The sequence below is a fragment of the Lissotriton helveticus genome, chromosome 4_1 (genome assembly GCF_964261635.1).
Source record: "Lissotriton helveticus chromosome 4_1, aLisHel1.1, whole genome shotgun sequence".
Lineage (NCBI taxonomy): Eukaryota > Metazoa > Chordata > Amphibia > Caudata > Salamandridae > Lissotriton > Lissotriton helveticus.
In genome coordinates this window covers 1,596,725,873-1,596,748,745 of record NC_136063.1, presented here as the reverse complement: position 1 = coordinate 1,596,748,745, position 22,873 = coordinate 1,596,725,873, and positions in this window count along the sequence as shown.

The following is a 22,873-nucleotide window of genomic DNA, read 5'->3' as shown; positions in this document are numbered from 1 at the left end:
ATAGCAAAACACGCTCTTCGGTCCAATGTGTATTTATTTATTATTGCGCCAAGACACGTCCCTTCACGGCCACGATGGAGCCCAGGTTAATATGCAGTGCCAACTCAACCATAAAACAAATTAAAGATCAAACACGCGTACAGTGTAAATTCTGAACGCACACTGCACTAGACAACCTCGTCCTCTGCCGCAGCCTACCGAAAGCTTGGATTTCAGTACATGCTGTGCATTTTATTGTGTCTTCACTTCTCCTGGCGTGCACTTGGCATATAAATGCCTCCCTCAACAACAAAAACAACATATGTCGAATGAAATAACAGTTTGGAGCTCGTTATTGCTAAAGAAGTATTTAGCTAAACAGTTATTTTCTCACCAGCCGCCTGGTGTGAACCTGGAAACCGTGAAACGCTTTCCCTGAAGGAAGGCGTCATTCTCGCCACTGACGCGTCTCAACTTTACAAGTCTTTAGTTTTTAGGTGAGACGGGAGCTCACAGGGGCGGGAAACACGCTGTGTCACTCACTGCGCGCGCGTGCTGGAGAGAGATGTTTTGGCGGGCCCGGAAAGCTTCTCTCGGCCCCGAACATCTGCTCTTATGCTCGAGACTTCTCTGCAATTAGGAACGTTTCGAATCACTTTCAAGTTGTCATCTAAACCACTTGCAGATTTGGAGTCTAGGTTAAGAATGTCATTTTCCACTAAAATGGGACTCGTTGAGCGCCAAAACTAGTTAATGTAAAACATAAATAAAAAAAAAAATTAGAGGGACCAGGACTTTCTCTTCTTTTGTGGCTACCTAAATACATTTGGGTCTCATGTTCTCGATGTCAGTGTGCATAACAGGGGAGAGAATGCATTAACACATGCAAATTGTGCATTTATTTAGGGTTTTTGCAACTCGCTCTTAGCCCCTAATTCAAGCCTCAGAGAGCATTTCCTCCATTAATTGCGGCAGAGACGTGGTTATGTGTAGCAAGTGAAAGCACTTTCGGGAAGGCTGCCTGTTATGGACACATAGAAGCAGATTTAAAATAAAATGACTTGCTGCACCGCAGCGTGGTGCAGCAAGTCATTTTGCTGCGCCATGCTGTGTTAGTTGTGTGTAGAAAGCACAGCAATGCAACATTTTTACAACAATATGTTTAATCTCTGTGCTCCCCCATGCGCAGGCGCACAAACTGTTGGCATGCGCCGAAGCAGGCACCCTTGCACCATGGTGCAAGGATGCCTGCGTCCTGGGGAGATTGTTTTAGTTCAGGAAGGGCTCCCTTCCTGCATACAACAATCTGAAATGCCGTTTTCCAACTTCTATGTGTGCTGCATTAGCATAGAAGTTAAAAAACAGCATTGTTACAATGATTGCCTATGCGCAGGAAGGGAACCCTTTCTGAACTAAAACAATCATTAGAGGTGATTTCCTCTTTCTATATGTGCTGCAGAATGCTGCACGCATAGAAACAGGAAACAACAAGCATTGAAAATGCAATAGGTCTCGCCTTTTATTAAGTTAAAGCCATTTGCTTTGCTAATGGTATTGTATACCAAAGCAAATGGCTTTAACTTAATGGCAAGACCTATTGCATGTGTAATACTTGTTTTATTCTTTTTTGACTTCACATTCCAAAATGCTTAGGCACAGAGACTGTCCAGGCCTGGGCTGCAGGTATCTCTTGGCTATAAAATGGCCACATCATTGAATATTAACCAAGTTTAATATGTTTCGTGCAAACAATTGGCAGTCTCGTTTTGCTCGTATTTTCCTTTTTGTAGCAATCGCTTGCAATATATAAACAAATAATTTACTAGTGTAAAGCTTGAGAGAACACTGCACATGGATTTTGCCAATGCTTGTTTTGAAAGGGTGTAACGGATCCAAACAAAAACCCTTTGAATCAAAGGTAAACCCCCAATTCATCACTCACCGCAAAATAGAACAGATTGAAACTCACGTAACAAGCACCCCAATGAGTCTGTCTCCCACAGAACTGAGGCAGTATGGCGCTACTTACACACAAAAGTACCATATGAAGACCAGCTTTTTTTCCAAATAATGGCATGGGGTAGATGGATGAGAGGGAGGAAAGGGTGTTGTAAACGACGTAACAGGATGCCAAATGTAGCTCGATGCAGAATACACAATGCAGATGGACATAAAATTGCAGGCAGAGGGTAAAGAAAAAAAAAGGTGTATGGAGTTCTTCAGTTGGATAAGATGCATGGTCGTAAACAGGTGTAGATGGTGACGGGCAGCACAAGAGTAAGCAGAATCAGTGTAGCGAACGCCAAAGGAAGACTTGGGGGGTGGCGGAACAAGGCAGTAGATTGCAGTTCAGTAATGCAGAGAAAAGGGAGCTTGCAGCAAGATGGGACGCAGAGACAGTTACACGCAATATAGGTGGGGAGAGAAACATTGAAGCTCCTGTTTAGATGCCTCAAGTGTTCTGTGTGGAGGTTTTCTTAAAGTCATCTGAAAAAGGGCTTGGCATACTGGCACCGTTTCTCTTAGTATGTTAAGCTTATGACTGATTCGAGAGTAGGTGAAATAAATTGTCACGAGCGTGAAGCAACTTACTTCTTTGCATTATTACTGGCCTTCCGGTTTCAGTTCCTATGCTTCCTCTTCAATCCCGACTGCTAAACCACCAAATTAAGCGCACCTCGAACAAAATACTCTCTCAGCAACATTCCAAAGGCTGACAACACACAACATTATTCACTTCTACATAACAAGAAAGACAAGACGGAGGGAAGAGAGGGGAGGGGGGAGGAGAAATGCGACACGGCGGGAAGGGGCAGGCAGGATGACTCAGGGGAGGGGGCGGAGCGGGGCAGAGCGGCATGTGGGTGTGAAGAAGCCGGGCCTTTGAAGTGAAGCTAAGCTTCACTTCAAAGGTGTCGGAGGAATGCGGGCGGCTGTGCACGCGCTTTTAAGCTCAATGCACATGCGCATTGAGCTTAAAAGTCACGGGCACTGCAAGGAATCGCCACGATTCCTTGCAAGTTAGATAAAGAGTCGATGAGCCCCTATAGTCTCGCTTGCTCGATGCGCATGCGCATCGACAGGCGAGACCTAAAAACGAGTAGAGATGAAAACACTTCTCCTTGTTGCGCCTCCATACGCCTCCCCACACGCATTTCCAGAATTATGATTCCTCGTGAATCTGGAAATGTGTATCGTTCCCTAGGTGCTGCGTGTGAACAGCAACACTCATGGAACGCCCCTTTCACACAAAGTGCTGCGTGTGAAGGGGCCATATTTATAAGGATAGGGTGACTTTTCCTGTCCTTGTAAATATGGAGCAGGAAAATGCACCACCAGTACGTCACAAAATGTGACGTACTGGTGGCGCATGAGGCTTGTAAATCTGCCCCATAGTGTGGGTAGTTGTCAATAACTGATTGTTTTTCACCAGAAGATTTTAATGTGATATCATAGACAGCTACAACGAAATCTAAGATGTCTAACATGTCACATGAAATCCTGAGGTAAAAATCTCCCAATCATTTACAGATGCCTCATATACAATTCTTTTTAGATGGTCGCCCTCATGAGCACTATTTCCTGTATTCTTTTTAGATAGAAGAGGAATCATGGGGCAGCATCAACAACAGGGACATCCGCTCCACTCTTCAACACAAAACAAAATATGCCTGATGTCCAGCCATCCTCCTTTAATCTTTCTCTTTTTTTAAAGTGAACATTCTTCCTGACACTCTTAGCCACCTCCCTCAGATACTCCTTTCATAAAAATGGGAATACATGGCATCATGCCAGCCTCTTCTACTTTCCTCAGCCCTACCTCCTGTAAACATTCCAAAACAATAACTGGTGTCATGGCATTCTATTCCTTCGCCCTGTTTGTCCTACCTACTTTTTCAAGCCTGATGGCTGAGCTCTCCACTCTTGATGAGAATGGTAATTACGCACCATTATGACAGGACCCCCCTCAAAGCATGTGGATTCTGGTCCGACGTGTTGTAGGGCATGTAGAGACCTGCCCAACTTGTTGCCAGGACTGTAGATGTAAGTCATATCAATTATTGCTGGTGTAGTGATGCCGAACAAACTTGCTGCTGACTATATGATGATATGCCACTTATGCATGTGGAGGACGACTGTTTCTGTAGATGGACAAGCTAGAACTGCAGTGCTTGGTGCTTGGCTGTGGCAAGATTAGCCTGCTGTTGGGCATATGGAGAGAGATAGTAATTAGTTCTGGGCACGTGGAGGCTTTCCTTACCTGTAGTCCAGATGGTGGAGGCTGATCAGATCTGTTACTGTCATCTGGAGGTTGATCACACATGTTGTTGGGCATGTGGAAATAAGTAATACCTGTTGGTAAGGTTTTAATGATTGGATTGCCCATTATCAAAGCAGGGGTAGCGATTAAAATATTCACGCTAAGCGTGAATATCGCCAAATCCTAACGCCTGCTCAGACCACTTCTTAGCCTGTATATCCAATGGGAGGTGGATATTCAGGTTAAGTCCCTATTAGTGATAATTCCTGAATATCGCTGAATTTCCAGCGATATTCATGCATTTCGCCGCTATCGCCTGATATTTTATCGCTTTGGAGATAAACGTTGCTAATAGCACGTTATCTCTGCGATAAAAACCGGCAATGCGCAGCGATAAAAAAATTCGCTAAGCCTATTTAGCAATAAATATCGCTAGTTGTTGATAATATGCCCCAAGGTTCTTTGGTTACTTGAGTGTTGGTTGTATTTATCTAATACACTAGGGGTACTCTCGTACCATCCTGGTCAGTTCTGTAAAGGAGGAGTGGTGGTGAGAAGTTACGGTGCCCCCTGGAAGAAAAGTACTTTGTTACTAAGCTGTTACAATGACGGGGATTTATGGACACTGGTTTGGTAATCAAACATGTACATACATCTTCATACCACGATAACATCTATAGAAGGCTGCATACTCAGTCATCTTTTCATTAGACACAGATTGAGTCTCTCCATAGTTGAAACGTGAATTAGGCCAATACACTGTTCCGTGGAGCCTAAGGAAAGCTACAAATATACAAGATTCCTTGATTCTTTTTTTGTAAATGTCAAAGCAACTATGATTCAAAAAGAGCATATTCTCTCTCACTTTTTTCCTACCCTTTTCACTGGGGCTTCGTAGTTTCCCCAGTTGGTTCAAGATCAAAATATCCTTACTCGCAAAGTATGCGCACATTTATCCTTAATCACATAGAGAGCGCACTCCTATCCTTAATCACATAGAGAGCGTATCTTTAACCACAGAGAGAGCGCACATGTTCTCTCACCTCTGAGGCCTGTCTGGGCTTCCTCTTCTCCAATGCTGTTCTCTTTCTTCTTATAATTAGGGTGGAGAGAATCACTCCTTTTTTCCCCGTTTTTCTGTTTTCACCATGTTTGAACTGATTCCACTTTTTTGGCACGCAAACCTGTTCTGCGCTTCACCTCTTGCACTGCATTCAAAACAAATTTAGGCATCAATTATTTTGAAGAGCTCAGGGCTCAAGTTGAAGACAGACAGAGATTAATAACAAGCATCGCCACCTGGGTGGGCCCTGCTCTATAGCAGTGCCCCACCCAATATGGCAGACTCACCAACAAATCCATGGCACTGGGAAGTTGAAGTTCTCCCAAACCAGAAAGTGTGCATTGTGTGCAGTACATGTCAGGTAGGAGATAAACACAGCCCCCAGGATAATTATGCGGACAGCAGACTGATTCCTCCTCCTCCTTCCAACCAGGCCGAAAGCACAGCAGAAAGGAACATATAACACTGGTGAGAGGATGCCAGAGCAGGATCATCAGTGAGCCCTGACAATCTGCCTTCATTCAAACTTGTATCATGTCCTGAAGAAGGTGGGGTAAACCAACAGAACCACTGAAAAGCTGCATTCATGGCTTGGATTTTTCCATTACATCTTTTATTTTACAAAACTTTGGCACATCTTCAAAGATAAAGAGAGCAGGAGGATTTTGAAATCACTAACCTTCAATGCTGATACTTCAAGACTATTAAAAAGAAATAAATTTTTATGATTTTCAATTTATGGTTTGAAGTGGATTTTAATGCATTTTTAAATGGTCTGTGAATGTGAAGAAAAATGAATAATATATATTTTTAAATAATTGTGTTAGAGTTCTTTACATTGCAATGTATAGCAGAGCAATTTACATGTGAGATATTCCACAAAGTGGGTAAAAAAGTAAGGTCCAATATGAAGATAACACATCTTGTTCATCTTTGAACAAAGTGGGTTTGTTCTTTGACCGGTAAAAGATTCCTTGTCCCTTTTGGACTAAGGGGTTACTCTTTAGATTGATTTCATGTTATGTTAATTGAATTTGTTGAGCGCAGCGGTTACCCTGGGGTGTCCTGGCGCTATATACTGCCTAACCGTAGTGGGGAGAGGATAATAGGGTAAACAGCCATGTCTTCAGCCCCTTCCTGAAAAGAAGGTTATCCGGAGCATTCCTCAGATGGAATGGCAGATCATTCCAAGCCTTAGATGTACATACAATAAAACTCCTACCTCCCCAAGAAGTTTTTTTTAACATTGGGGGTTAGGACCTTTTTTGCTCCCGTCGATCGAAGAGTCCTAACTGGAGCATACCACTTGAACTTGTTCTTCAGGTGGTTAGGGCCTATACCATTAAGAGCCATAAAAGCCATACATAAGGCCTTAAAGCGAACCCTTTGCTTCACTAGAAGCCAGTGTAGCCTGGTTGGCTCTTTTTTTTTAAACGAATTTGGGAGTGCCCGACAGCAGCCTGGCTGCTGCATTTTGCGCTATCTGAAGCCTATTGATGACTTGTTTTTGGGCATTCAGATAGAGACCGTTGCAGTAGTCCAGTCTTGACATAACGAGTAACGTGACCACTGTCCTGAAATTACCTTCTGAAGGATAAGGTTTAATTTTCCTTAAAATTCGTAGTATCAGGAAACAAGCAGAGACCACAGCACTGATGTGATTGCTAAATGTCAATCTATTGTCAACTGTTACTCCCAGATTCTTGGCTTTCAGTGTCGGTAAAGGGCAATTCCCCAAATCTGCTGGCCACCAATCAGGTGCCCAAACATGAGAGTTATTTCCGAAAACAACGATCTCGGTTTTAGTGGAATTCAATTTTAAGCAGTTTGAAGCCATCCACCCAGCTATCTCCAACATACAATCATGAAAGCACACTTCTGTTTCTTTTTCCTCATACAAAAGCTACCCCTGCCTGTTGCTAGGCATGGGGAAGTGCCCGATCTTTTACTGTGGCTTTGGATGCTTACTTTATTTCTGGCTATTTACGAAGAGGATATTTAGATCTGGTGCTGGGTATTTGCTGGCAACATTTTCTTGCTGCAGGGCATATGAAGATTGGCCATTCTTGTTACTTTTGCCTATTGAAAGCTGGTCATTCCTTTTGCTTTTTATTCGGAGACTGGCTACATTCTACATTCTACATTCTGCTGGGCATGTGGAAACTGCCTTTACGTGCCTTTACAAGTTGAATGTATTCGAAACCACAGGAGAGATCCACAGTCCTAGTAGACACCAGGTACATGTAGTATCATTCAACAATGTCTTAATAGGAATCAATAGGGTGATATGTTCAATGGGCAAATCGATTACAAAGAAAACAATAACACATAGTCCCAATATCAAGATTGGATGCAGTTATATCATCAGCAGAGACACAAAAATGATTCACAGATTATAATGCAGCATCAACCATTCTTTACATATGTTTACTAAGTGCAAGGTGAACACTTTGTGCTCGTGAAGAATAATTAAATGGTGTTTCGACCTTCATGACTGGAGGTCATCATCAGGACAAGAGTAACACAAGGTAGGATGATTATTGCTTGAGAGGATTCAAAGGTATGTAGGGGAATTCCGCCAATTGGTTACAGCATCTGGGTCTGAGCCAGAGCCCATGGTCTGGCATTGAATGTGATACGCCATGCCTAATGGGTCAGCTTCAACGACACCTGTGCCAAAAAGTTGGCAGAGTGGTAAACTCCTCCCTTGGGGGTGGGAGAACCAAGGAGAGTAAAGCAGTCACAGGGGTCCTCCAAGATGGCACCCAAAGTGCAAGGAATGTATCAGTGTAGATAGGTGGCTTGTCCCCAGGCCACAGAGAGAGGATTGAATCGTCTTTGTTGCAGACATAAATAACGAACACACATCAAGCAGTCAAATCAGATGCTGCAAGTCAGGGCTCACCATTCCACGAAGCATGCCACAGCAGCTGCTTAAGTCATGGAACTCCCTGGAATACTTTAGACCTGCAGCTTCCGGCTGCTCGTGGTACGTAAATATGTCTACCCAGGAACACATGCCGTTAAGGACACTTTCCACAGACGCCACGATCACCCTGAAACCCGCGGATAAAGGCAGTGTCATAATTTTCCTTAATTCTAACAGTTTGCAACCATCAATGGCTCCGTCAACTGGCTGATGAAAAGTAATACCTCCTGATAGACAGAGACCCGACTGCAAGACTCACAACCTGGATCAACACCATGGTCACTTCAGATGAATCACAAGGATGGATTTCCAAAAATGAGACAGAATTGTTGACCAACTCCACGCCTAAGGTACCCTACTTCTCCATTTTTACAAAGATTCTTAAATGGGGTCCCCCTCCCAGCATACAGATTATATCTGGCATCGGCTCCCTCCTGGAATCCCACAGCAAATCCTACGACTAATTATTACAACCCCTGGTGAAGAAGATCCCCTTCTTTCTCAAGGACACAAGGGATGTCCTTAGCCTTATTAAGGAACACAACAAATTGGATGAAATCAACCTTCTGATGACCATTAATGTGGAAGCTTTGTGCACCAACATCCGCAAGATGCTACCATCACAGTTATCAAGACATGCTTCCTCGCAGAGACTTGGACATCGAATACCCGGGTCATCTTCATCTATTCATTTAATTTAATTTAATTTATTCTTTATTTCGGTTAAGATAACCATAAAAGATTACAAAAAGTAATACAATTATTCCACAGTACATCCATAAAAATTAAAACACAATACTACAATATTCATTTTGAAGCAAAACTAGATCAAAAACCGACCAATTTGACGATATTTTTGCGGTATTACAAGTTACATAAATATTAAATAATTAAAAGTGTTAATAAAAACAGATTTGAGAAACAGCTCTTTCAAACCATTCTAAAAAAAAAAGGGAGTATCTATCCTAGAAAATAATACCATTAAAATACATTTTCAGAGCAAGCATTCTCATAAAGATTTTTTACATAATATACGAATAAATATATATTTCATATTATTCCAGTAAAGTGCATGTGCCAAATTCAAATATCTCCCCATTCGTTTTATTAACCTAGAGTTTTCTTATCAAGCCCACTCCAAACAAATATCGACTGAAACTAAAAACCACAGTATGCCTGGTATCAGAGCGTAATAGTCTCTCTGCTTCAAGGTAGGATCTAGTACCAAGCAGACAGCAAATATGTTTTATCCATTTCTTCCTACAATGCTCATAGGCCGGACAAAAGGAACATCAGATGTGCCTCGCTCTCCATTACACCTTGATCACACGAAACACATCTATCCTCCTTGTCATTGCCCAAGTCCCATTTCACTGTATTTGACTTTATTTGTAGGATACCATAACGATATTTGAGATATAGAGACTTAGGGCCAGATGTAGGAAAATCGTATTTACCGATTCATAAATACCGAATTTTACCGATTCGGTATTTATGAATCGGTAAATATGAAGGAGGGAAATTTAGGAAGATTCGGTAATTGAATTACCGAATCTCTAAAAATTGGTATTTACCGAATCGGTAAACACCGATTCGGTATTGCCCATTGATTCCTATGGGCCTTGAAGCCCATAGGAATCAATGGGCAATACCGAATCGGTATTTACCGATTCGGTAAATACCGATTTCAGCAAGGGTGCAGGGGGTGTCACTTTGACACCCTCTAGCACCCCAAATACAGGCATGTGTGCCATGTGGCACACAGACATGCCCTAAGGGCACACATGTGCACGCACACCTGGATTCGGTATTTTACCACCCAATTGGATTGGGTGGTAAAATACCGAATCTGTAAGGCCTTTGGGACTCAGAAGAGTCCCACCTACATCGGGAAGTTACCGAATCGGTAAAAATACCGATTCGGTATTTTACTGATTCGGTAAATTTACCGATTCGGTAATTTTACCGAATCGGTAAAATAGGGCCCCTACATCACAAATACCCATTTACCGATCGGTAACGGCCGAAATCGGCCGTTACCGGTCGGTAAATGGCCACCTCCATCGGGCCCTTAGCCAATTGTGGCAGTATTTCATCTATTAAGGGTTCAAAATTCCAATCTATTTTCATTTGAAGGAATCGTGTGGTCAAAGACCCAGCCCTAGAATAATGGGACTTGGAATCATGTATAAATGACCAGTAATTTTCCTTTAAAAGCTTTTTTGAGGCCAATGTCAGATCGGATGGCTCATCCCAGTAATACCTTAATCCCACTGTAAAAAAACAATCATGAATATGTTTTAGCCAAGGCAACCCCACACCTTCATTTAACCCCAAAATTTCTTCTAGACCTTCCCTATAGTGGATAAGCTCTTCTGTGCTCCATAAGCGAACCCAAAACAACAACGGTCTAAGGCGAGCCTGGTCGTCCACTCGTTTGAAATTTAATCCATCAGTACAGGAGTTAATAGTGTCTGTATGGGTAAACTTAATATTTTGCTAAGAAACTTATTTTCACCCACCTTGAATGTTTAATTTACAACGGGGCCCCACAGCTCTGCTCCATACAATGAAGCCGACGTGCTTTATATTTATACACTTCAAGAGCGGGTGAAATTACTTTGCATGTACTACTTTCGATTTTCATTATTAATGGAAATGTATTCTGGAGGAGTATAGTTCTGCTTTTCTCTAGCTGGGGCCTCCAGGTCAGTTTTGAGTCCAAAGTAATACCCAAATAGTTAAAATTATGCACCAGCTCAATTATCTGGTTATCCACAGTTAAATTTTTCCTGAAGGTTTTATGTGTGCTAATTGACATATATTTTGTTTTACTGGGGTTTAATTCTAACCCCTTGGCTTTACAATATTGTCTGAAGGAATTTATTAAATTTTGTAACCCTTTCGGTGTTTGTGAAATTAAAATCGTATCATCGGCAAAGAGGAGTGCCGGCACAGCCAGCCCCCCCCTAACCTAGGAGAGTCATGATCGCATTCCAATAAATGATCAGGCATGTCGTTAACAAATAAAGAAAATAAAGTTGGTGCTAAAACGCACCCCTGCCTTACGCCCCTCCTGACCTCAATTGGTTCCTTTAGTTCACCTTGTGGACCCCATCTGACCTTTGCCCAATTATCTTCGTGTAATCTTATAATCTGTAGAATAATTTCCCCCCGTAACCCCTTGGTCCTTTAAGGACTTCCACAGGAGATTTCTAGGGACAAGGTTGAATGCTGCTTTTAGAGTCACAAAGGCTGTATACAAATGTCCCTTCCTGAATGGTATATATTTCCAAGCTATACAAAGGAATCTAAAAACCTGGTCAACAGTGCCAGTCTTCACTCTAAAACCTGCCTGGCACTGTGATAAAATGCTATGTTCCTCAATCCATTCAATCAATCTATTTAAAATTTGCCTAGAATATACCTTCTGCAGAACATCGATGAGACTAATTGGTCGATAATTTGATGGGTTATGTCGATCGCCCTTCTTAAAAATAGTCATGATCTCGGCCCCTTTCCAAATTTCGGGTAAAGGTGCACCTGATGCAAGAGAGTTAAACAACAAGTTAATATAAGGGCCCCACACACCTTTGTCGTGCTTCCACAGATCACCTGGTATTTTATCAGGGCCAGGCACCTTTCCTGGCTTAACTGCGTCTATGGCCGTGAGGGTTCCCTGCAAGCTAAAAACTAGAGATTCGGCATTTGTAGTGCTTTTATAACTCATTGGGCAATAATCAATATCATTTAGAGAAGAAGAGTAAAGACGAGAAAAATGTGTTACCCAAGTTTCGGGATCTAGAAAAAGGTCCTTACTACATCTGCCTTTTTTATTGCCCTTTGAGATTAGTCGCCAAAAGACGACTTGATCCTTTGTTTTCGCTGCTACTAGTAATTCATCCAAAATGTTCCCCTCCCACTCTTTCTTTGCTGAGGTTAACATTTGTTTGTACTCTAACCTTTTTTCCCTTAGGGACACTATGTATTTTGCTTTAGAAGTCATACTAAGCTCATTTTTTACAGTACGGCATACTTTGTTACACCATGGGTTTTTAACTCAGTCGCCGCCCTAATCGCAATATTACCTCCCTTCGGGATTTTACTTAGTATAGGTCCCAAGTCCTTAACTAGATTCTGGTGAATATCCATAATAGGAATTTCTAGTACAGGGCGATCTACGTACGGGGTGGCCCTGTCTACTAAAGCTTCATAGATCTGCTTAATAGCCGCTGAATTATTCTCTATCGAAGGCCATTTTAAAGCTCTCCTGTTGTTACTTACAATTGGATCTATGTTTCCACTGCCAATTTCCACTCTTGATAGTGTAACAGGGTTAAAAAGGTGGGCTGACAATGACAAGCATAGTGGGTAATGGTCACTCTCTACTCTAGTTTCAACTTTGAAGTCAAGGGCCTTTGACCAAAGCACAATTGAGATCATTATATAATCTAAATGGCTTTTTATATTCTTCCTAGTAAATGTGTGAGCTGGTGGGTTATTGGATGGTTACCGGCCATTACAAACCCTTAGACAGTATTCCGAAACAAGTCTTAATAACTGAGCGACAGCTGTTGTACACAACACTACTAGCTGGCTGTCCAGATGCAGGATATTGTTGGCCAAATCTTCTTCCTGAAAAACATTTTCTAGCCCCACCACAGGTTCATATTTGCGATTAAAATCGCCTTCCACTATTTTCAATGCCCATGCCATAATCGTGCTTAAAAAGTTATCTAGCTGCTCGATTGCCTTTGATTGTTTGCTTGTTTGGTACGGTCTAGAATATATATTTATTATATAGACTTCCTTTTTATCGGGTGTTTGGAATTTTACTCCCAGGATGTCCTCAGACCATATATCGACTTGCTTAACTTCTAGACCAAGTGTGACCCTTACCCAGATACAAAGGCCTCCTGAAGACCTTCCTTTAGCAGATGGAAAAGCGCTTTTGCTAAAGGTTTTATAACCTACTTTATGTAGAGGATCTACGGACCAAGTTTCCTGCAGTATAATTATGTCTTTTTGATCAATGTACTCATGCCACACCACGTCCTCTAAATTCCTTCTAAGGCCTGCAACGTTCCAGGAGATCAGTACTATCTCGTTTAAATTTCCTGCCTCACTTTCTTTCATACACCCTGTTGCTGTGCTTAAAGCACTATCTGATCTAATATGATTTTTATAGCAGTTAGCATTATTAACAGGAACCATATTTAAAGCAGAGGTAAAAACAGTTGCAGGCCCTTCAGCCCGAGGTAGCGGATGGACTAGAGGGAGTTCCACACATGGCACTGATAATTGTCAGTCTTGGGCATCCAAGTCTGACAATGCATGGTATCTATTTGTCTGTAGCGCTGTGTACTGTCTAGGTATTGAGTTCCATAGCGGTGGTCTATAAAAAAAAAAACCAGTGGGAGTGCACAGATGCTAGTATTCATCAAGCCTGTCTCCTCATTCCTAATCAGAATACGGCGTACCAACTGTGGTCTACAGAAATTTACCACTATACAGTCCCCTTCTATACTTTTAGAGGAATAGCCAAGCCAGCCTACCCTGCAAACCATTAGTATTTCCTTTGTGTCCCTTAGATTAAAGTTCTTGTTTTTGGCTAACCAATCTATAGTTTTATTCTGAAGGTCTTTCCAACTTTCTTTCTCACTTGATCTAAGGGTAGGGCCACCAGCTAGTATTATCGTATATGGGCTTGAGGCAGGCGGCAGATTTAAAATATCTGTGTTAGCAGTTCTACTCAAATTCCGTGCATCATGTACCCTATCTACTTTGGGGACTACTGTGCAATTCCTCAATGCCACCGGTGAATCTGGTCCAGTTGGTAACGCCTGAGTTCTATCACCTATACCAATCTGCATAATCTGAGTAGTGCTGCCTTTATTTCCTTCAGTGTGTTGCTGGGCATTTCTTTGTGTAATTCCTTCACCCTTTCAACCCTTTCGATATTTCTCCCAGTACGATCTTCGACTAGTCTGATCTCCATCCATATTGCTCCCCACATTTTTTACTATTACTTCTAGGCTGTTCAGTTTGTCCCATAACTGTGTAAGGCCCTTGTTGAGCAAGCCCTGCATCTCATTAACCATTGTTTCTATATTACTAGTGGTATTTGTCGCGGCTTCTTTAACATTAGTTATAGCTACATCAAGGATCACAGGGTCTGTCTGTGTGCCAACAGAAGTAGTAAGAATTTGACCTCTATTAGACACATATTCCTTACCGTTGTTATTTATAACCTCTCCAGCCACCCACATTTAGGTTGCCTTACAGGACCCACCCGCTTCCCTTTTGCATGGATTGCAGGTTTTCCTTAGTAGCCACACTTTTTTGCACCTTATGCCTAGTAACTCTACACTCTACCTTTTCCGGCGTCAGTTCCTGGGCGCTAATGATAGAAGGCAAACTTAACGAGGATGAGGGAATGGTGGGAGAGTTAGCGAGTAACCCATCATTTACACTCAACCCTGTACCTGCCAGTTGGGTTTCTCTTAGTGTTAAGGGGTCCATAGATAATCGACGTTCTGTAAGTTCAATTTCATGTATCAATAGCGATTCTGCCCTGACCAGAAAAGTGCCCAGTGTCCCTGCTGCACTCTTGCTTTTCTCTATCTCCTTAAAATGCTCAGTTAATTAATTAATTAACTATGTAGCTTGATCTTAACCAGAAAGCAGGACATCAGTATTTAAAAAACTTCTCAGAGCACAGTACCTTCCTGTGGCAGCGTACAACTTGCTTCCTTCCTGGGGGCAAATGTTAATGGGGTGGCCCAGCCCAGCCTCTTCCGGGCTATGACGGGCGTGGACGGACCCGCCCTTGTCCCGGGCTATGCCAGGGCACGCCCGCACGCGTCCCGTGCTGAGGGAGCCCCGGCCTCCTTATCAGCGTCTCCTGGCGCTCTCGGCGTGTGACGTGACGCTTGTCCCGCAAGAGGTGATGGGGGATGTAGTCCCCAGCAGGCGAGAGTCAGTGGCGGCACTCGGGCAACACTCGTCCTGACGGGCCCCAACAGCACCAAGCAGCCCCCTGGAATCTGCAGCCTCAGGTCGCAGCAATGTGTGGCAGGTAAGACTGGAAAAACGGGCTTCATCTATTCACTACCGCATTAAAAGAAAACTTTTCTCAATTCAAGGACCATCCGTTCCATCAAATACAGGGCACTTCTATCAGGTGCACCTTTGCTCCCAGCCTGGCCTGCTTGTATATGGCTGATTTTGAATGCCAATTCCACTCTACAGACACTAACCCATACAACACCAATATTAAACTGTGTCGTCACTACATAGATGATATTATCTTCTTCTGGAACGGCGGTATAAATACCTGCGAGTATTTCTTCACATGGATCAACTCTCTTAATTCCTTACCAGAGGTTTACTAAGACCATCTCTACCAGTGAACTAGCCTTCTTGCACCTTAAGATCTCAATCAACATTGGGAGGCTGTCTAAGACCACCTACAAGAAGAAGACGGACTACAATATCCTGTTATGCTACATCAGCCACCATCCTAAGGCACTGCATGATAGCCTTCCATATGGGCAGTTTCTCCGCCTGCGCCACAACTGCAGCAACATCAGGGATTGTGAGCAACAGGCCATAGCACCGAACAACAACTTAAGAGCTCGCAACTGCCTATGCCAAGTTGTCAACAGGGCCCGAAAAATGGCAAAGAACAACAACAGAGGAGCGCTCCTGGAACGTAGGGTCAAACAAAATGATGACATTATCACTTGCCTCACCACCTTTTTACTCTAGCCGTATACAAAAAATCATAAGTAAACATTGACCTATACTTCACTCAGGGTCGCTGAATATCTCCTTACCACGCTCTGCATTTAAAAACAATTGTAATCTGCGAGACCTTCTAGTGCATACCAGAATCCTGGCCACACCAAAATCTGAATAGTGTACACTGTGGAACCTCTCCCTGTCACAGGTCACTTACCCTGATCTTCATGTGCGATATGCCACCTTACAGAGACATCTAAAGAGATCACACTGAATGACACGCATACCTGAACACAAAGGGGCCACACAAACTGCAACCGCAAAAATTGTGTATAGCTTTTTTATTGCCCCTGCTTGCTCTGTTATATAAGCCGGGCCGAAGACGGCTGTAATGCCAGAAACCGGTCCCCGGAAGCTTGTTTCCTTTCCAGTAAAGAATTGGCTTGGTAGTTTGGTCTGCCCTGTTCCCATGATGCACTGGGCCAGGGTCAGACTAATTTGCATGTAGCCAGGTTCTGAACTGGGATGGTGCAGTGAGCTAAAAAACGGTGATGGATCAAGCCCTGATCTTTTGACTGGGTAGGAGTGTTCTGCTTAATTCAGATACTCTGTCCATCACCACCCCCTTTTGAATTGCTCTGTTATATAGGCATGATTGCTAGACCCATAAAAACAGAATTACTGAACATCACAGTAATATCCAATGCCAACATAGCACCACAAAGATGAGCACCCAATTCTTGGAAGCACACCATACTCCTGAAAACCTTAAATGGACTGTCTTGGAGGCTAATTCTCAGAGGGGCAGGCAATCTTTATTCCGGAAAGAACAACAATGAATTTTTCGCCTTTCTACCCATACCAAGGGGCTGTATGATGACATACCCTGGAATGAATTACACAATCACGCTTCATGATTTTCCCACCATACTTATCGTTATGAAAGGTATCTTATCCCCTGTTTCACCATCTTGCCCTCACACCTGCATGGGATGCTATTACAGTTTCGTAGACGTTCACACTGACTTGAGTAATATCTAAGAACCCATCTATAAACTACTATGGCTTCACTTGATACATCTTTGCTTACTACCTATCTAGGTCCCACATCACAGCTGCTAATTGAAGCACTGTTTAACTGATGGGTTAAAGTCCTTGTCTAAACACAGTAACAAACTATATGGTCTCCCTCCAACTTGGCCAATGTCTGATTTTGCCGGCTCAAACTGTTGGGTTGTTTCCCTGGGTCAACACTGTTAGTTGGCCTCTACCACCCTTCCAATATTTATTTATTTATTTAAGCAATTTGTAGAGCGCAACAAATACCCGTCGGTGTCTCGGCACTGAGGACGCGGATGGGTAGAAAAAGGCCGCAAGCTGTTTATTGAGTGTATAACCAAGTCCTTAGTAGCTTCCTCAAAGAGAGCAACGTAGGGGATGCTTTGATTTGTGAGGGAAGAGAATTCCATAGTTTTGCCGTGGCTACGGTGAATCGTTTGTCTCCCCAGGAGACCTTGTAGGTGCAGGGAACCATCAGGAGATTGGCAGAAGAGGACCGTAGAGTTCTGCCAGATGTGTGCGTGTCCAAGGCTCTTCTTTGATAGATGGGATCTGATTGATGGATTGCTTTAAAGGCTATGCAAAGTGCCTTGAATTTAATGCGGTTGTGAATTGTGAGCCAATGTAGCTTTTTCACCTCTGCTGAAATGGGTTGGCGCTTGGCGGTGCCTGTGATGATCCTGGCGGCAGCGTTTTGTATCAGCTGTAGTTTGCTGATTACCTTTTCCTGTGCATTCAGGAGTAGTCTGTTGCAGTCATCTATTTGAGTCATTACCAGGGAGCTTATCAGGGTTTTTCCTGTATTGGAGGAAGGAATGGAAGTAGTTTCTTGATTACTCTTGGTGTATAGAAGGCTGAAGAGGTGATGGCATTTGCATGGGCTACGAAGGAGAGTTTGTCATTGAAGATGACGCCAAGGTTTCTTACTTTCTGTACTGGAGGAGGGGGGGCCTAGTTCAGGAGGCCACCAGGCAGGGGGCCATGTGGGGTGTAGGTTGCCGAAGATTATGACCTCCGTTTTGTCTGAGTTTAATTTTAAACAGTTTTTGGCCATCCAGGAGCTGATGGCGATCATGCCTGCTTGGAATCTGGCCGCTATTTATCCTCCATTGTTGTTCATTGCTATGACCAGTTGTGTGTCATCGGCATATATGGTTAGCCCCATCCCATGGGTTTTGATGGTTTTGGCCAGGTCCAACACGTAGATATTAAATAGTGTTGGACTGAGGGAAGATCCCCGAGGCACCTCACATCGCAGAGTGAAGGAGAGGGAGTTGAACTCTCCGAGGCTCACAAGCTGGGATCGGTTTGACAGGAAGGAGGAGAGTAATTCTTTGGCCTTGTGTGTGATGCCCATCTCCTCGACACGGCCAATCAAGGTGGCATGATCAACCGTGTCGAAGGCGGCCGACAGGTCCAGTAAGACTAAGACTGCTGTCCCGCCTAGGTCTCTTGTGGCTCTGATCTCATCTGCTGCTTTGATGAGTGCCGTTTCGGTGCCGTGGCCTGTCCTGAAGCCGAATTGTGATTCGTCGAGGAGGTTGTTTACCTCGATAAAATGGGCCAATTTTTAGAAGATTTTGGCTGGGAGTGGGAGGGCGGTGATCGGTCTGTAATTTTTCGGATCTAAAGGGTCAAGGTGCTGTTTTTTTAGGAGGGGTTTAATGATTGCCCATTTCCAGGTTTCTGGGTAGATACCTGCATTGAACATGGCATTGCATATTTCAGTAAGTTTGGGGGCTAGTAGTTTTGGGATAAGTTTGGATACCGAGGTGGGGCAGGGGTCAGTTGGGGAACCTGACTTGATCGTGAGGATGAGGTCGTGAACTTGTGCAATGGCAATTTGATTAAACTGAGTGAAGGAGGGGGTTGTGTTCCCATTGATGACCGAAGAGAGTGCGGTGGCCTTAGGTAGGGATGCAAAGTTATCGTATATGGAGCTGACCTTGATTTGAACTGTCCTGGTTAAAGAGTTGCACAGTTCTTGGGAGGGGGCAGGTGGGGGATTGGTTCTTGAACTTGAGAGTTTTGTGACTACCTGGAAGAGGAGTTTGGTGGAGTCATGTGCTTTTTCAATTTGATTAATATAGTATTTACTTTTTTCTGATGTGATGAGGAGTTTGTATTGTAACAGTGCAGATTTATAGGGGGCTTTGTCATTTGGGAGATAGTTTCTGTGCCATTGTCTCTCGATGTTTCTGCATCGTTGCTTTTCTAACCTTAAGGATTCTGAAAACCAAGGGGCTGAGGCAGTGAATCTGTTCTTGGAGAGGTTTGTTTCGGGCACCAAAGAGTCTAATCCATTGCTTAACCACTCTGTGTAGTTGGCGGAGGCTGAGGATGGATCTGGGTTGGATTTAAGATGCTGCTGGTCTATTGAGCCACATGCTTTGAATTGGGAGGCACATTTGCTATATAGCAGCCATCCCTTGCAACCAAATCATTCACATAGCAGAGCAACAAGTACTGGCCCTCGCCGGTTTGTCCAGACATCATCTGCATGGGTATGATAATGAAGATTGGTTGATTTCAAATACTCCTTAAATAAAGTGTTGTCAAACTCACAAGCACAGTTGTTTTGGCATGACACCACCCATACAATATGGCCACCATTCCGTGTAACACTCACACAGCATAGCCACACACACTAACTCTTTGTAGCCTGCTTGTGCACATCCATTGGGCATAATTGTCACCTCTTCGTTTTTCATGAAGTGTGGCTCTTTTTATTCAAATACACCTTTAATCAAGTGCTTTTATTCTGTTACACACGGTAACCATGGCTCGACCTCAAACCCCTTCTCCAATATGGCTGCCATTCGGGACCCTCCACCTTCTTCATGCCAGCCAGGCAGCGGAACTCTCAGCCCCCGAAGCCCGTTTGTGCGCACACACGTTGCCTATCCGGTCAACTGCTGTCTTAAGCTGCGCACCATCAGCGACTCCCGCACCTAGCTTCAGGTCATTAGAGGAGGGAAGGTACCGGTTCAGTAACTGCGAGGTCCATGTGGGTACTCTAAATGTAATTTACATGTGTAGCAGCCATGCTCAAGCTCTCTACCTTACCTTTGCATACTTCTTACTAGCAGTCACTTCTATTTACCAGTTTTTCCCACAGCTTGGCCCAATCCTCTGCCCTACCTAAGGGGCATCACTGTCTCTACTACAGGGTAAGTTTACCATTTACCCGTAACACTGCTCAGTTCAATGCTTGATAATATACTGGGTGATTTGACATTGGTGCTATGAGTGGCATGGTTGCCCAAAACCACTGCTGATGATGTGATAATGCTACCTTTCACGTGTGTTTTGTCACTGATGAACACTTATGTGTCATAGGTGTTTTATTTTAACTGTCCACACTGTTTATGAGCGCTACTGGCCACTACTGGTACTGCTGTACCAATGGGCAGTCCTTTGCCACAAATGTATACTTTGTTGTCACAGATGCATTGTGAATTGTGTGCCTGCCATATGAACCCTTGGCGCCAATCTTTTAAGGCTGTCTTCCTGCTTTTCCTCTAGACAGGTTGCTTTTCCTGCACTGCAGAAGGTGCAGTAGATCTGTTTTTGATTGGATACTGTTGGACACGGCCTCCTTAGGGTGATATCCCCAAAACCTTTTACTTTTTTTGTCCTCCTAGTCTTTGCCCTCTCTATGTTTGTTGTCCTAGGACAAGGGGCATGTTAGATACAAGCACCCTCCCTACATAGGTTAGGAGCGGGGAGCTTGCACGATTGGGTTAAGTGTCGCACCCGGGAGTGCCCTATGAAAAGGTACACCATATACCCAGGGCGGGTATGGCATTGGTGAGTAGGGGGACGTGGCACTGATCATGCCCTGCAGCACTCACCTGCCCAATATGTCTGCTTCTCAGGTGGCATCTCCACTGGTAGGCCAACCCAGAGGGGGCCTCCCCTACCACTGGAGCAGCACTAGGGTATGTCCAGAGGGGTGAAGCTCGGGGAGGCAAGTAGCCAGGTGGGGGCCTGAGAGTGTCCTTTGCCCGAATAGGGGAGAGCCCCTAAGTAGGTTCCCTCTACCTCGGATGTCAGTTCCCCTCCATGGGTCACATCGTGAAGTTGCTGAGGTACCTTTGTGGCCACAGGGCTGAGCCCTTCCCCTCTGTAGGTGCAGTCTGGAGGTGTGAGCACTCATCCTACCTCTCGTAGGAAGCAGCGCTTTGCTGAGTGGGTCAAACAGATCGTCCACTAGTCATGACAAGTGGTGGGTGCACTAGTACCAAGGTTGTGCTGGTCCTCCATGCGGACGGATAGTGCTGGTTGGCCTGAGCCCTTGCGCCAATGTCTCCAAATCCCTGCAACCAGCCTGCCAAGACAGGCTGGTGTGCATACTGGCACCAAGGAAGTGCTTAGCGTGAATACGAACTGCCATTGTCAGACGGATAGCGCATAGACAACATGGATGTCCTGAAAATCCAGGCCATTGGACTGCCACTGCAAGCTGGTGTGCGTGCTGGTTCCTATGAGGAGCCTTGAGGCTTTGAGTCCTTACCCACTGTACTACAGTGTAAAATTGCACGCACCATTCCTGCGCATGGTAGGAAGTGGTGCTGACCTGATATTTGTAAATGTGGGTCAAGCCTTCCTTGGGTGTGCACTTGCACCACTGGTGTGGTTTACCTGCATGTTTGACCTGCTATTGCACGCGGTGTGCACACTAACACGGACTGTGCGTTTAAACATGTGTCTGACCTGCTACAGCAGGTCAGTTGAGCACCCTTGCACGTGCACTCCAGCTGGCCTGTAACAAACATGGTCCAGCAGGAGGCGGGGCTTTCAACTCCACTCGGATGGAAGGTGAGGGGCTGGGCAGGTACCTACAGGTGTTTGCTGCCCAGGTGGTATGGAATACCCATGAGGATTCCCATTCCAAGTAGGCTTGCTCTTCCCTTAAGTTAGCATGGGGCACAGGTCACCTATATTTCAAGCTTCAATAATGAATTGCAGTGGTGCAGCCTCGTGATCTTTCCTATCAATGGATTTGCTAGGCTTAACCCGTTCCAGTGGTAACAGTGGGTTCGGCATATCTTGTGTGGAAATACCACCTATAGAAAATGGACACTGCTTTGAATCAAACTCTTTGTGTGCCATGTTGTTTGGCGCCAGCCAACACCGGATCCCGGGGGAGTACATCTGGGCATTTTCCAGTGACAGTCATAAACCATTGGGCATACAATTGAGATAGACGACCTCTGCAATTTGCGTTCCTGGTGGAATATACAGGTGGGTCAGAGATTGTGACACCTGGCCTCTAGGGCCAGATCACGGCCCCCATTAAAATAGAGATCTGCATTCTGCAGCCGCATGACGGAAAATTAAGGGGACATATTTGTGGTTAAAAGTAATATTCTTTGAACCTTCCACCAACTTCAAAGTCCCAGTATGGTATAACTACCCAGTGCCACCCCACCAGGATAGAGATCCGCTTGTAGAGACGCAGTGCTAGAGAACCTGGACTGTGTGGTGAACATTGCCAGAGGATTCTGTTGTGCACATTGAGGATAACTACCTATGGAAAGGACCACATGCCTTCCTGAATAGTGGCTGGCCTGGGCCGACTACCTGCTGATATTTGGCACCCTTAAATCAGCTACCAAGGACCAGTTGGCTGTTTTCCTGTTCTCTTGTAGGTCTCAGGGACACCAAAGATCTCATACAAGGGGCCCACATAATCTACGGGTAACATCTGGAGAGTGGTGCACTCATATGCCTATATCGCCTGGTGAAAGCTGGGCAGCGTGGTGTGAGCTTGGAACTACAGAAACATGCCTGGAGACTGGAGTGCCTAGTGCTGAGCTCAAGACATTGCCCACAT